Source organism: Paroedura picta, chromosome 13 (assembly GCF_049243985.1).
Source record: "Paroedura picta isolate Pp20150507F chromosome 13, Ppicta_v3.0, whole genome shotgun sequence".
Taxonomy (NCBI): domain Eukaryota; kingdom Metazoa; phylum Chordata; class Lepidosauria; order Squamata; family Gekkonidae; genus Paroedura; species Paroedura picta.
In genome coordinates this window covers 25,727,891-25,744,362 of record NC_135381.1, presented here as the reverse complement: position 1 = coordinate 25,744,362, position 16,472 = coordinate 25,727,891, and the positions used below count along the sequence as shown (strand labels likewise).

At 43.8% G+C, this 16,472-nt stretch overlaps 1 protein-coding gene across 2 annotated transcripts in view; it reads right to left on the bottom strand.

Moving 5' to 3' along the window:
- Positions 1–6,242, bottom strand: part of PASD1 (PAS domain containing repressor 1) — an 81,010-nt gene extending 74,768 nt beyond the window's left edge. Inside the window, exons 1-2 of one of the 2 annotated variants that reach the window (XM_077307711.1) lie at positions 5,943–6,242; positions 5,671–5,767 (exon numbers count right to left, since the gene is read on the bottom strand). The gene's annotated coding sequence lies outside the window, so the exon portion shown is untranslated. Of the gene's footprint in view, positions 1–5,670 lie in introns of both variants that reach the window. The other variant, XM_077307712.1, reaches the window with a different exon arrangement.
- Positions 6,243–16,472: the final 10,230 nt, after the last annotated feature.

The following is a 16,472-nucleotide window of genomic DNA, read 5'->3' as shown; positions in this document are numbered from 1 at the left end:
ATGTCAATCAACCTTTTTTAGGCAACTGTTGGATGTACCAAGATGTGTCGCAAACCATACACTTTTAGCGGAGCTTGGTCAACAGACCCTAGAAACCAGAGCCTGGCTTTGTACATTCAAATTCTGGTTAAAAATCCACTTCCATTCTTTTCCACTATCTCTACTTTCTAACACTTTAGGAGATCCCTATTTTATCAAGGGCTTTAACAAAGTAATTTTTCATAAACTTCGTTGCTTAGGATTAGATTTATCTACTCCAGTTAATTATGATGACAGCACAGTCCTGAAGCTGGTCACTAAAAGACTAGAACCTTTCTAGGGCTGCGGAACGGCGGTGGTGGGGAGGGCGATCGCACGGCTGCGCATGCTACTGTTAAACACCTTCTGTTGCTTTAAGAATGAGTGAGAGAAAGTGGCGCTGTGGCTCAGAAGGGGGCTTCTACTGCAGCCATGCTGAATCAGAGGTGCTGATTAATTTCCCCCTGCTTGCTGGCCCCAGCTCCTTGTGAACAGTGGGAGGACTGGGAGCCCGAGGGGTGCATGCGGAGTTCAATCTCCCGTACAATGGGCGAAGACATGTTTGTGTTGACTGTGAAGTGTGTGTGTGTGCCGGCGAGGCTTGCGTGGAGGGAATGGCAGGGCAGTCCGAGCTTGCAGGTGGCCAGGGAGATAGCTTGGCCGAATTAATTATCATCCTGTTAGGGTTAACTGACACCTTCCTGGCCACGCAGGATATTACTGACGTCCCTGTCTGCGACTGCAACCCCCCACCCCCCGTCCAGCCCCTTGCTGTCTTGCTGGTCTCCTATGCATTTGATGCTGGCTCCATGCAGCTTTCTAAGGGCTCCTTTACCAGGGGAACCCCATTCTCATAATTTCTGCAGATTGCCTGTCTCCTATGGCCTCTGCTTCAAAGTCTCTCCTCTCTTCAAAGTCTCTCCCTCTCTCCTTCCATTTCCCTCTCTTTTTTAAAGGATACCGCCTGGTGCAACGAATACATGTTAAATCGCCAGTGCAAAGCAAAAAAAAAATTTCCCCACCAGTTAACACACAAAAGATGCCTCTCTACCCACCCCCCCAAAAAAAAATCAGGAATAAGGTTGATTTTTAAATGTTCCAAGGCTAATGATTCCAGAAGAGGTGGCATTAAAAAAAGCACGATGCATCTATGATTAGATGCATAGGCATCTCAACAGATTTTTATTTCTTTTTTTTAAAAAAATAGCTTGTATCCGGCCCTTTAAAACAAGGAGAAAGTTAATTGGCTGCCTGGCTTGACTGACAGGCGGAGGAGAGTCGCGAGTATAGTGTATTCCTCTCCTCTGCCATTTCAAACCAGTGTGCAGAGTGCCCAGAAGCGCGAGAAGGTGGGAGAGAGTCAGGAGGTGAGGAATGACCGGAGGCACGTTATTTAATAGCGTTATGCCATGGCACTGGTGTAAGGCTTTTTTTTTTTCTGTGCAGAATCTACCATCCAGAGCCAGGACTGGATCTGGGCCCATCAACTTAAGATAAATCCAGTCTGCAATTAAGTCATGATAACTAGCAGACTTTGTGACTAAGACAGAGCTTGGGCATGGACAGGAAAGCACATCAGCTTTACAGCCCTTAGGACTCTTGCATCCAGTGCTGCAGCTGGAAATGAAAACAGTAACACTGGTCAGATCAGAAGTCTTTCCTGTCACCTCCATCTACAATCCTACTGCTTGCTCTTTCTGATTCCAAAAGCAGCAAGGTCCCGGACAGAGCAGAGATAACAGAAAGGCCATCTGATCAGTCCACAGAGTTTGTAATAAGAAAATGTCTTTACAATATCAGGATAAACTACTTTAGTGCACTTTAAGTGGGGATGGTCTTCTTGAACACATTAATGGCCACAGTGATAATTCACAGAAGCTTACTCTGAAATAAAATTTCTTAGTCTTTAAGATGCCACAGGACTCCTGTTTTATTTTGCTATTTGAAGGGCTCACATTATATCTTTGTTCAAGTATGTGCATATGCTAATTACGGTACCTGGAATAATTCACAGGGTTGGTTTTCTATCTATAAAGATAGATGCCACTATAAACCTCTGAAAAACAGTATGTTAGCAATCAAAACCTGTTTGCGTGAACTGGTTCAGATGACCCATGTGCATGATACATCAAAATGACAAACAAAAGAAAGCCTTCTCTTGGAACTTCCCTTCCAATGTTTCTCCATTTCCTCCTAGATTTTTGCCTGGTCCCGCTCCTCCGGTTCTCACCAGCTAACCTGCCCTGACATCAAAGAATGTCTCAAAATTTGATCTCTCCAGAGTCAATAAATAATTATGATAACATTAAACCACATTTATACATTTATACTTAGAATCATAGAATCATAGAATAATAGAGTTGGGAGTTACCTCATGGGTCATTTCGTTCAAACCACTGCACTAGGCAGGACACACACAACCCTATCGCTCATCCTCTGTAACCTGCCACCCCCTTAAGCCTTCACAGAATCAGCCTCTCCATCAGATGGCTATCTAGCCTCTGTTTAAAAATTTCCAAAGATGGAGAACCCACCACCTTCTGAGGAAGCCTGTTCCACTGAGAAACCGCTGTGTCAGGAACTTCTTCCAGATGTTTAGACATAATTTCTTTGGAATCAATTTCATCCCATTGGTTCTGGTCCGTTCCTCTGGAGCAAGAGAGAACAATTCTGCTCCATCCTCTATATGGCACCCTTTTAAATACTTGAAGATGGTTATTAGATCCCCTCTCAGTCCTCTCCTCTCCAGGCTAAACAGACCAAGCTCCCCCAACCTTTCTTCATACGTCTTGGTCTCCAAACCATCCAAACCATCTTTGTTGCCCTCTTCCGGACACGTTTCAGTTTGTCTACATCACTCTTCAACTGGGGTGCCCAAAACTGAACACTGTACTCCAAGTGAGGCTGAACCAGAGCAGAGTAAAGCGGTACCATCACCTCCCGTGATCTGGACACAATACATACTGCTGACTCATGTTCAATGTATGGTCTACTACTAGATCCTTTTCGTACATGCTACTGCCAAGACAAGTCTCCCGCATCCTATATTGGTGTATTTAGTTTTTCCTACCTACTTTTGTCCCTATTGAACTTCATTTTATTCAGTTTAGCCCACTTCTCAAGCCTATCAAGATCATCCTGTATTCTGATTCTGTCTTTGCTACCCCTCCCAGGTTAATATCGTCTGCAAATTTAATAAGTATCCCCTCTAAACCCTCATCCAAATAATTTATAAATATGTCGAACAACACAGCCCCAGGTCAGATCCCTGGGGAACTCCACTTGTCACTCTTTTCCAAGAGGATTCTGAGCCATTAACATTAATCATTAACTTCCCTCTCAATATAGTATTACTAAGGGTTAGGGATAGAAATTGCTTGTCTTCTCTGTTGTTTCCTTACTATCAATATTTATACTGCAAACTGCTTTGTGTGTCTTTTTTTCTTATACTTTAAAGTTCCCTGCATATAGTCAGGACTGTCAAACAAGAAAAACAATAACAATAATCCAGCTCATATCTTACAAAGCGAGTTTTAACTCTTGAAAGTTCTTAACCACCCCCCAATCTCGTTGGTTTCTAAGGAGTTACTGGACTTGAATGTAACTGTTTTACTGCAGACCAACACAGCTACCCTCTGAAATAATATTACATGCCTTTGGTTCTCAGAAACCCAGTTTCCCAAAACTTTAATGGAAACAAAAAGAACAGACTTCCTAGTTATGTGCATAATAAACAAAATGAATATAGATCCCCAGTATATACATAGATGTGTCCTGTATGTTATTCACCAAGCTAGCTTAAGCCAGTTTTGATACCAGACATTGTTGCTATTTCAAAATACTGGTTTTTGTGAATAACAATCCAGTGAAATTAGGACAAGTCAGCTCAGGTGAATATGTGAGGGATTTTTTAAATAGAAACTCCTGACATTTCCAAGTCTGAGCAAATGGAACATCCTGTCTCATTAATCAGATCAAGCTGCTTTTACTAGTCACGGTAAAATACAGGCCATAAAATAAATAACCCTTGTCTCTTATAATACATCTACTGAACCCCTTTAAGTATGTCTAGAGATGCCCAAGCCTGACTTCAGCACACCCTATTGTGTAGTTTGATGAACCCAAAACACAAACTCCTCCATGAAACTGAAGAGGGATTTTTTTAAATGTAAAACTGCAGTTGTTCATAAGAAAATCTATCAATGCAAGTAACAGTATTGTACACTGTGTTTAGAAGATCACTAAAATATTAATTTTTATGCTCTCTCCACCTCCTACTCATGACAGGGCTGCTTCATAAATCGTCTTTCTCGGTGACTTGAGAAACTGGAAATCTGGTAGCTCTGACCTGACATTCAGAACTATGGAATTTTACAAAGGCCAAGTGTTCTATAAGATGGTTATGACACTGTCTGAGTCACCTGGGCACAGCTTAGCAGTATGTTTCTAAAACAAACCACCCAGAGGAATAATCAATATACAATTTCATCCAACCAGCATTCATTTATACACTCTCAACATGGCTTTCTTCAAACTGTGTGTCAAAAGAACATCAAGAACTTCCATAATTCTATTTGTGTAAACAGTTTGCAAAATCAAACTGGGAGGAGTTACCTTTTTAACTTAGTTTCCAATTTCTCTATATAAGAATCCCCAATTCCAAGTCTGAGCAGTTAGAACAACTAGATTTCTATAATGAAAGACCAAAGCTTGGAAGATCTACATTCATGGAAATTCAAAGTAAATCCCTCTCTTACTATTACAGCAAATAAGGCACAGTCAAACTTCACTCTTCCATTGCCACTGCTTAAAGATGCTATCAGGCCATTTGACACTTCCTAACTCCAACTATGCATAGTATTTACCATTAATTGCGCTAAAAGCCCTTGGAAAACTATCCAGATTCCAGACAGAGACAAGCCTTGACATCTATATTTTAAAGGTACCTCTTAGTTCCCACATAGGATCTTTGCAAATGTTTTACGGTCTCCCTAACAATATCTTTCTGAACTATCCCTTTCTATTGATTTTAATATTTAAAAATGAGAAATGAAAACACTTCGGGACTCGATTTGAGGTTGAAACACATCCTCAACTTGAAACGTATCCTTAGATGTCGGTAAACATTTGAATCTGATTTAAGTGATAAGGAAACCACTAACACGTCACTACAGTGCCTGCAGATAAAAATTATTCTTACACAGATACACACATTATCTAAACTCAACCCAAACATACACATCACATACCACTTTCAACACCCCCCCCCCCCAAGGAAACTAGGTCTCCTGAAATATGGTCCCTCAGTCTTGGTGGCCTGAATGAATTCCTTTGACCTTACAGGACCCTCTCTGAGATACCTAAAGGAAGGGGGAAGCTGCTTCGGAGCAATCCCTCTGTAGGCTCCTTATATCACAATGGACAGAACCCAAGAACATTTTTAACACATGTTCCCAAACAAAACAAAGAAGTTCTTGGTGTCATCCAGGCAACATCTCTCTGACAGCTAGCCAGATTCAATGCTATCCCAAACAGAAATCAGCACTCCCATGTGCCACAGTGTCAGGGGTGGGGGAAACATAAACAGATTAAGCCCCAAAGGCACAAGAGCAAAAGCCCCCAGATTCTAACTGTCCCATGTCAAGAACTCACCCAGCTTCTCTTTTAAGATGATGCCTGGACAGCAGCAGGAGTCCTCAGTGCCTTGCCGGGCTCCAGGAGAATAAACCATAGCATCTTGGAATCCTGGCTTCTCCCATGATGAAACAAAAATAAAATAATTATATGTCTTTTTTATTTAAAAAAAATCCTTCCAAAAGTGGCAAAAACCTGGAGCACTTAAGAGGCTGGAGGGGAAGCCGCGGGTAGGTTTAAAAGACAGGGGGGGACAGCGACAGGAGGTTTGGCTGACTTGAGAAACTCACATTCGCGGAGCGCAACCTGCCCTGACTGGTTGTGTAACTCCGCCACGGCTTGGGGTTAGCCCGTCCTCCCTTGGCATCGCTGCACGGGCGCGCGCCCTCCCGCCGCTCCTCCTGGGTCAGTGGGACCCGGGCGCGGGCACGCCCCGAGCGACAGCCCGAGAGCGGGAAGGGCGCGCGCGAGCCACCAACTCTTCGGGAGCGGGGGAAGGCGGGCGCGCGCGCGCGTTGAACATCTGGCCACGGAACGCACGCGCCTCCTCTATGGAGAGCCGGGGGGGGGGGGGTGCGCGCTCCTACCGACGGCTGTGGCGGGCGGGATAAAGGGCGCTCGCTCAGAGAACGGAAAGGTCGGGGGTGGGGAGCGCGCCCGGGAAGACAGTTCCGTCAGGGGGCGACTGAGGCAAAGAGGAGGAGGTCAGCCTGGGATCCATCCCCCGAAGCTGGGCAGGGCAGGTGATTTTTTTTTTTTCTGAGGGGGGACCTCGTCAAGACAAGCCCAAGGACAAGCTAGCAGCGCAGGCCACCGCCGCGTGGGTGGGGAGCGCGCCATGCCTCAGCCTCGAGGGGGGCGAAGGAGAAAAGCTGCGCTCTCTTTCGGAGCCCTCGGAGGGGCAGCGCGGGCAGTTGGCGGGCGCGCGGCCGGGGGAGACGGCCGGAGAAGAGTTTGCGAGGCAGAAGAGGCGCGGGCGGGGGCGCGCTCCTGCGGTTGGCACGCCGGGAATCTGGAGCCGAAAGTAGGTCAGCCCGGAGCGGAGCCGGGCGGCGGCGAGAGGGACAAGCGGAACGGGAGCCGGCGCGGAAGGAAAAGCGCGCGAGCCGTGCGGCGAGAAAGGGGCGGGGCGTCTCAGGGCCCGCCCCCGCCCCGCCCCGGGGTTGCTTTCCACGCCCGCAGGGCTCTCAGACGACTGTTTCTGAGCACGCACAAAGTGTTCGAGCTTCCGCAACCACGTTATCAGTTTTGTTTCTCTACGGCAGGGTTAGTCAAACTGCGGCCCTCCAGATGTCCATGGACTACAATTCCCATGAGCCCCTGCCAGCTTTCGCTTTCGCTGGCAGGAACTCATGGGAATTGTAGTCCATGGACATCTAGAGGGCCGCAGTTTGACTACCCCTGCGTCTGCGGTCTCAGGCCATAACGGAAGCGGGCAGGACTTTTTACTTTGTCCCAATGCTTGTCCTTATCCTTAGAATAAAGAAACACGAAGTTGGAGGTGCTTTAAATACAACTTTACTCAAGTTTAAACTTCGTGGACTAAAATTTAGGTTGACATAACCACACAAACAGCAAAAATGTCCCCTAGGTTAGATTAAACCTGGATGTTTTTTTTTCTTCCCAGCCAAGAGACCTTCCGAGGGGGTTGCTATTGCCTTCCTCTGCTTAGACACCCTGGATTGCTTTGGTGCTTTCCTATCCAAATACTAACTAGGGCCAACCCTGCTTAGTATCTGAGATTTGACAAGATTGGGCTAGCCCAGGTTATCCAGGTCAGGGCAGGCCTTAAGGTGCCACCTGTTTATATTTTTTGCAGAAACTGCCATCCTAAGCACTAAATCTGCAGTCTTCACTCAGGTTATTCAATGGGGCTTATTCCCAGGAAAGTGTTTTTAGAGTTACATTGTAACTGGGTCAGTCAGCTGGAACCCTTATAATGCACTAACCTCTATTTTAAGAACCGCTTTCCTATGAATTGCATTAGCAACTCCTTTAATGTAGACATGTCTTTTGTTTCCAATAATATACTTTGCATATGTGATCCTAGCTGAGACAATAATATGAAATAGTTCTTCCTATTTCTTTCTAATATGTTAAATGTCAAATCTGATGAGACACATGGGGAAAAGAATGGATAAGACTTAGTCTCCAGATCCTGATGGCATACACCCAAGAGTTCTTAAGGAACTCTGATTTTATTTATTATTTATTCATGTGTGTGTGTGTGTGTGTGTGTGAATTTATATGTGAGTTGAATTTAGTACCAGAAGAGTGAAAAGCAGCAAATTCCAAAGTTGTTGCAGTAACTCTTCATTCCTCTACCCAGTCTCCAGTTGCAGCTCCCTGCCTTGAGTACCCATCTGACCTGAGCCAATTAATCAATGCCAGCTATGTGCTGGAAGAGTGATTCAGTCTTAAATGTGCTTTACCATGTTAGCAAGACAATTGCTGATTGCAGAAGACTGGGAAGCCTATATTAACTTGAGGGTAAGAGGCCTGGATTGTGGACACAACCTGCAGCCTGCTCCTTCTGATGATGCCCTTGGACTGGCTGAAGGAACCATTGACTCACTGAGTTAAGACATTCATTGCATTCTGTGTGTCCCTTGGCATTTTGGTTTTGAAATACTGATTATCTCTGCTTCCCTTGTAGCTCATCTGTGCTTCCTTCCAGCAGAGAGCTAAAACCTGAGATCAACACAGGAGGCAAAGGAAACAGCTGGCTTCTTTGCCTGGGGGAGATGGAAAGAGGCTGAGAATGGAACAACTTACCAGCAACAGGCTTTTTCAGAGAGGCCAGCATGCTTCCACCCAGCTAACAGCAAGAACAGGAAGAAGAGGAAAGATAAGCTCCATGATTGGCCCTCATTGGAAGAAAGTTTTCACCCTATTGGTAGCATACTCCCAGAAAGGCCCAATCAGGTAGTGAATACATTGTCTGCATGCAGTTTAAACTAATTGGCCCTCCTTGGCAGATTTGAACTAATTGGCCTTCATTGACAGAGTGTAATTTGAACAGATTGGTGCTCATTGGATGTGTGTTCTCTCCTAATTGGCTGTATACTCCCAGGGAGGGCCAATCAGGTAGGAATTGAGTTGTCTGCATGCAATTTGAACTGATTTGCCATCTTTTGCAGATTGCAATTTGACTGATTGATCCTCATTGACAGAGTTCAATTTACATTGTTTGTCCCTAACTGGCAGAGGGCAATTTGAACTGATTGGCCCCCACTAGCAGAGTGGTATTGGCAGCACACCCCCAGGACCAATCAGGTAGGGGGTGAGCTGGCTGCAGGTAACTTCAACTTTATAATGTTTAGTGATAAGCTTTCACATACCTGAAGAAGTATACGTGAAAGCTTATATCTTGAATAATTCATGATGCTACTGGACTCAAAGATAGAATGGTTAGGTACAGACCATTTTCACATTAGAAGACATACGTTTTTTTTAACCTCGCTTTGGATTTCCTTTGGATGCTGCAAGTCAACTCTAGCCTTTCCGCATTTGGGCTTTCCTCCCCTTATTTCTCAGTCTGAAATTTGTGACATGATTTCTGCACTGAGTCTGATGGACATAGTCTCCAATCATGCTTTGCTCCCTTCCCCTTTTCAAAAAATGTGGGTTTTATAAAATGGTGCCTGCTTGCACCTTTGTTTTCATTGTGCCCCTTAATCCCACCATTCTGTGCTGTTGATCACCTCCCCCCAAAGTGTCCCAAATATAATTTTAAAAAATGAGTTGTAATATTATAACATCAATACACTGCTGTGTAAGACTGCAAAACTGCTTTTTTAAAACTCAGAAACAGCATTATAACATGATCACTCCATTTAAAAAAAGTCTTGCAGTAGTCATGTTATAAAACTGCATCAATACCATTAAATGTTCTTGGGAGTAAATATATGGGAATCCAGTGTGTCGTTCTTCACAAAATGACCTTGCATAATTTTAAAAAACTATAACCAAGACTACAACTAATGTAATTACAGAAATAAGTGAATTTGTTTACAAGTAAGGTTTTTTGTAAATTAGGTACATGATTCTGGGGGGTAGGGAGAGGAGGATGTATAATGCTCCCATTGAAATCAGTGGGGTTTGAGAGTGTTTAAGCCTCATAAAACTGTGTACTTGCTTGCTTCAAAAAATTATCTATCTTTCAAAAACTCTGCATTATTGAAGTAGCTTGGTATTGTGGTTAGGAGTGTGGATTTCTAATCTGGTGAGCCAGGTTTGATTCCGTGTTCCCCCACATGCAACCAGTTGTGTTAACTTTGGCTCCCCACATCACTGATAAAGCTGTTCTGACCGAGCAGTGATATCAGGGCTCTCTCAGCCTCACCCACCTCACAGGGTGTCTGTTCTGGGGAGAGGAAAGGGAAAGCGACTATAAGCTGCTTTGAGAATCCTTCGGGTAGAGAAAAGCGGCATATAAGAACCAACTCTTCTTATAACTGTGAACTGCTACCTAGATGATCTAATTGCTCCATTTCTGAGAATTCCACACCTGTAATTATGGGTGAAGGTAGACAGCATGTTAACACAGTGGCCACAGTGAATTCTTCAATTGTAATGTGAATCTTGTTTCACAGGTTGCCTTACGTACTACTAAATCAAATGTTGGTTTGATCATCAGCTTCAAGCTTTACTTGTGCATCACAAGGCTCATCTACCTTTAAAAAAAAAAGCTTATTCTAGAAACCAATGGGTTTTAATCTTTTAATTTACTGTGTTTGGGGGGGTTTTGTTATTGATGTGCGTGCCAAAACAGTGCTGCAGGCTGGGCAGCAGGCACCCTGGTGATGACACAGTCTCTAACCTAGGCTTTCTTAACAGGGGATTCATGAAAACCTGGGGGTTTTCCACAGACCTGGAAGGGTTTAGCTGATTTTAATTTTAAATATATATATAGTTGTGATATGACCATCTATCATTGTCGACCCGAGATAATGGCCAATGATGGGCCTTAAGGGGGCAGAAAGGGGGGTCAATCATAAAAATACTTGCTGCCCAAGGCTCATCACATATGGTAGTTCTTAGGGTCCAGAGAGGTAGGCATTCTCATTTTAACAACTGCTTGCGGGGTGGGGAAGGGAGCAGGGAGCAACAGAGCAGTGGATGCCTACCTCAGCTGGAGTCCTGGTCTCACTGAGTAGACCGCTGGGCCATTTCTGGTATTGAAGGGTGGAGGGCTATGGAGTATGATGTCACATCCAGCGGGAATGTCTAGGTGATATAACTTCTGGTGACATGTGACTTCTGGGGGCATAGCAGGGAAGTGTAAGCTGCTGACATCACTTCCAGGGTTTCTCAAACTAGGGATTTCTCAACAGAAAAAGCATTCGGGAAGGCTGCTAGCCAATAGTTGCCCTTCACAGCTTTTTCCTAATTCCCATTCAACCATGTAGAAAACTTGTAGAACCAGGAGTTCTCAGTTCAGCCTATGACAGCGAGATATTTGTACTGAACCTGGTGAAGAGTGCTTTCCTTTCCCTATAAGTGTTCTTCCACCTCTGCTTTAGCCATGCACCTATCGGCACAGATACACCATCGGGGAACCTTTCCAAATGAACAAATAAACAGTCCTTGTGAATGCCGAAACTGACATTAATGTATCCTTGGTGCATTAAAAATATCTTTTTAAAGATACAGCCCATTGCTTACTTTCAGACTGGAAAAAATGTGGCTGGGGAAAAAATGTGTCTTGTATGTTGTCACTGAAAATCTGCTCAGATGAACCTAGAAGACTCCAGCATGGAAAAAAGGAAACAATGTCCTTTCTGCTCAACAGCACTTGGGCACCCTTTTGCCCAAGCTGAACCAAGGAATCGGTTCAAATAACCTTTCAGCTTCCTCAGCAAATGCAGATACCACCCTTGAAACAAGCTGTTCTAGGTGATTAGTCATACGATGCTTGCCGTGACTCACTCCGTTAACATTTTTTTCCTTCCTTCTTCATAGGGCCTGTCTTTGTTTTTCCCCCTTCTGTCATAATTTTTCCCCTCCAGCAAATATCTCCTTCCTCTACTTCGCTCTGCTTTAGCGGAGAACCATGCATAACATTACCCTTTGTCATTTAGAGAGCACTTAACAACAACAAAAAAACAGATGAGACAGAGCAATGGAATAAAAAGGCAGGTGGCAGCTGCAGAATACTTTATACTCCTCAGTTGAGAAGACTTCAGGAAGAAAGATTGCTATGACATTGTTCTTCCAACATCATCATCAAACATTAAATTTATATAACTGTGAATAAAAATATATTTACTTAGAGACCACTCCTGTGCATATTGACTCAGAAGTAAGCTCCACTGATTTCTATGAGATTTGCTTGTCAAGTAAAGCATACATGAGATTGAGAGACTAAGGCTAAGTGAAAGCTAAATTCTGGGAGGGTGACCATTCAAAAATCATCCCAACCAAACACATACAGCACAGTCCTCATCTGAGTGTCCCCTGTGGTATTTTGACAACTCTGTTCAGGCCAGTGTTTTAGACTACCCTAGTGCACTCCAGGATTTGGTGTGAAAAAAGGAAGTTGTACTCACTGTAGCTCCAGACAGAAAAGGTCTTCACCTTATTCAGCTGTGCTTCCATTTGAAACCATGCTGCTTCCTTGTTTTGATACCTAGCAAGAACACAACAGCAACCTCTCTCATATGAATGGATTTCGGTAGAAGGGCTGCTTTAGCATTGCACCTGGTGGAATGATCTCCCCGGAGAGATCAGGGCCCTGCCTGAACTTCCACAATTCTGCAGGGCCTGCAAAAGGGAGCTCTTCCACCAGGCATTTGCTTGAGGCCGACTGCCCCAAAACATCTACAGGTCCCCCCCCCCGCCCCCCGATGAAGAGGTTGAACCTGCCGAGGGAGTGTCAAAGTTATTGTTGTGAAGTGTTGTTCTAGTTATTCTAGTTGGCATGTTATTGTTATTGTGATATTGATATTGTTCTATGTAAACGTTCTAAAATGTTTTATGTGAACCGCCCAGAGCTGTAGGGAAGGGCGGTATAAAAATATAAATAAATAAATAATGTCAACCCAACATGTCATTTACCTGTCAACAAAGGAAGGCGGGAACAAATGAAGGAAGCTCCTTTGAATTCAAGACAGTGTATAGAAATACGGATATGGCTCAGGGACATGGAACTTTGGAGGCATCAATTCTCCCCGAAACTCTCCCTGAAAGTTAAAATGACTAAACAGAGGCTATCATACTTTGATCTCATTATGAGGAGTCTCTGGGAAAGATAATAATGTAAATAAAAGCTGAAAGCAGCAAGAAAAGAGAAGACCCAACACAAGATGGATTGACTCAATAAAGGAAGCCATGTATCTCTGGTTTGAAGACCTGAGAATGGCTTTTTCTGATTGTATGTTTTGGAGGATACTAGTGAATAGAATCACCAAAAGTCAGAAGAAACTTGACAGAACTGAATCCACACACATAACTCCCCCCTTCCCATGCTGTTTCTCAGATAAAAAATCTGCTCCCCTTCTGAGCTGTTGTTTTTCATTATTAGGTATAATTAAAGTAAGGTGACCAGATTTCAACATTGGTAAAGCGGGACACCATTGACCGGGGGAGGCGGGGTTCTTGATTAAAAATTTGGTCTATATGGAGCAACAAAAAGTTGCATAGAACGCAAAAATAATATTGTAATATATTTTTTTTAATTTCAACATAAGTACTATTTGCCAGGTACCCCCAGATGTCCCTCCAAAAGTGGGACAATCTGATCACCTTAAAGTCCAAGGGGACAGATATTTTCAGTTAGGAAAATGCTGTCCATGGCAAAGTGCTAAAGCCTTCCTCAGCACCATAGATCCATACCCTTCCCACACCCATTATCATCCAGTACTTTTTGCAGCCAGACTGGATGGTGATGTCTTACTCGGGCTCTAAACTATAACTCCTCCTCTATTGTTTTCTACCAGTGTCAGTGTTAGCTCAAAGCTAACTCATACAAACACATTTATCATATGGTGACTGCTTCCATCAAATCATGACCTGCATGCATGAATGACCTATTTCAGCCCAGTCAGAACATGCAAATCATATCAGACAATGATTTTCATCCATTTGTGCATCTTGTATAACGATGCAAAGAGACTCGAGATTACTTGATCATCCATGCAAAGCTGAACCAACTAAGATGCATCATATGAGGGGGGGCAGTACAGAAATTAAATAATGGATAATAATAATCATTGCACTGCTCAGAACATCTAGTCCAAATTAGGGTCCCCATATTTTTGAGCCCACAGGCACCTTTAGAATTCTGACACAAGTTGATAGGTGCAGCCACAAAATGGCTGCTGCATGAGGTGGAGCCAACCACAAAATGTAGGGTCACACATAACTTTAGTAGTTAGGGCATTTCTGGCAGAAGCTCTGTTTAACAGGATACCTTTAAAAATGAATATATTTAAAAATATTTTTCTTGTATACACACAGCTTACCTTTAGTCACGCAGTGAAGATCCTTGTGCTGTTATGGTATCAACTGCGAAAGTGACTCTTCAAAAACCTGCACAGCCAACCAGATCTCCAATGGCTGAGCAGAAGCCCTGCTGGACACAAGCCCCGGCTGTCCCTTCCCCCCTTTCTATAAACATCAAGAAAGGCATTGGAGGGCACCATAGTACCCACAGGCACCACACTAGGGATCCCTGCCTTAAATGGCTTCTGCCTTTTAGGCAAACAACCAACACGCTGGCAAATTTTCTTCTCAAAGTGCTGTCTACCTCCCCACCCCATCCACCACCCACCTTCTGATCAGGATACACTAAGGCATTTATTTTCCATGTTTTATCTATCTTTTCATTCTATCCTTAACATTCAAATCTTTTATTTTCTTCATATGGAGATTTTTTTGCTAGGAGTCTGCTCCAGTTTAAAGTACCATTCTATTCTCTAGGGGTTAAGAAGAAAAGTTTTATTCATTATGACACATGCATCTGGTGATTGTTACCAAAACTGCACTTACACGTGCCCTAAAACACGTATATTTTTAAGCCTTGGGGAATTAGCTGGGCAGTAAGGAGGGGGGTAACTTACCGTTTAAGGACCGATTTTTGCCTTTGTTTACAAGGTCGATTAAGCTCTTAAGAATGCAAGGCAGACATGTTGGTAAATTGTATAAATAATAAGAATGGTCTTTATTAGAAAAGAAGATAATAGAATCATAAATATATTTTACACACGAACAAGCAGTCATATAGAGAAGAATAGGGTGGAAAAAGAAGATCCAGTATAATTACTTTTCCTGTAGAGATGACAGGCAAGAGAAAGCAGGCTGCACGGGGACCGTGCAAGGTCTTCAAATGAGTCCCATATCCGAAATACTCAAGGGGGCTTGCTACAGCCATTGCTTATATACAGTTTTGGGGGGCTGGCCTACATGCTGTAAGCCAGGTGATAGGCTAGTTGGAAATTTCCACTGAGCCTGGTGTTGGGCAACTGCTGGCCCAAGCCAGAGATGGCTTTTAATGGCCTTCGACAAAGGTGTTAATGGGTCTAAGAAAAGGGAGAAATATTCCCTGGCAGAGGGGCCAAGCAATAGTAATGTTGCAAGACAAAGAAATTGTCCAAGAGCCCCTGGCCTAACCAGTTCTGGCCAGTCCATGCTATCAGCAAAACTATGGGGGGCGGGTGGATCAGAGTCCAGAGGCACCTGAAATTCCAACCTGTAGCCAAAGGCAAGCCAAGGCATGTCCCAGTTTCCAAGATGGATTCTGCCCTAGCAATGTGTCTGGTCAGGGTGTTTCAGGGTGTTCTTGTATCTGGCTTGCTCCCAAGCCTAGATGGTTGTGGTGTACTATTGGTTATGGAGTACAGTGTGACGTCATATAAGGCAGAGGTCCTGCCATACTTAACATAATGTAACCATTTGCAAGCAATTTCCCTTCCCCACTGTCATCCTTTAGGAAAAGTTGGCTTCTGAAGGGATGCTGTCAAATTATTTCTGTTGAAGTATTTGCAGGTATATTTGTAACAAAACCTAACCAAGTGCCAAAAATCAGAGAGGTTTTTGAATTCAAATTGTGTTTTGTAACCTATTCCATCTCAATATAAGCATATCATGCACCAGAATACCTAGCCAAGAGTCTGGAAAAGAAGGAATATTCAGGGCAAATTACTATCACTTCCAGATATTCATTTTCTTCTTATGGCCCATGCCATCATGCCAATATAACCTACATGGAAGAACAAGCAAGGGCTCAGGGACCACCTAGCTTAGCATTTCTAACAATGGGCATGAACCCATCCATTGCTTCCTCATTGACAGAAGAGCAGAATTTAACCGATGAGCTCTGAAACAGGTTACTACTGAACCAAGACAGAAGAGAATATATCAAGCTAATTATGGCTATAGTTTATTCAATTTCCAAATGGATGTCAGTCTTTCAAGTGAGTGTCAAAACGAGCTCCTAGGTATAAACTCATTTTTGCAAGTTTCTTCTGTGGCACTGTGGCAGTTTTTCATTTGTTCCTCCAATTTCAAGTGAACGATACTAGTAGACCCTAAAACAGGGGTAGTCAAACTGCGGCCCTCCAGATGTCCATGGACTACAATTCCCAGGAGCCCCTGCCAGCGAATGCCAGCAAATGATGGCAGGGGCTCCTGGGACTTGTAGTCCACAGACATCTGGAGGGCCGCAGTTTGACTAAAAAGGTAAAGGTAAAGGTATCCCCTGTGCAAGCACCGAGTCATGTCTGACCCTTGGGGTGACGCCCTCTAGCGTTTTCATGGCAGACTCAATACGGGGTGGTTTGCCAGTGCCTTCCCCAGTCATTACCGTTTACCCCCCAGCA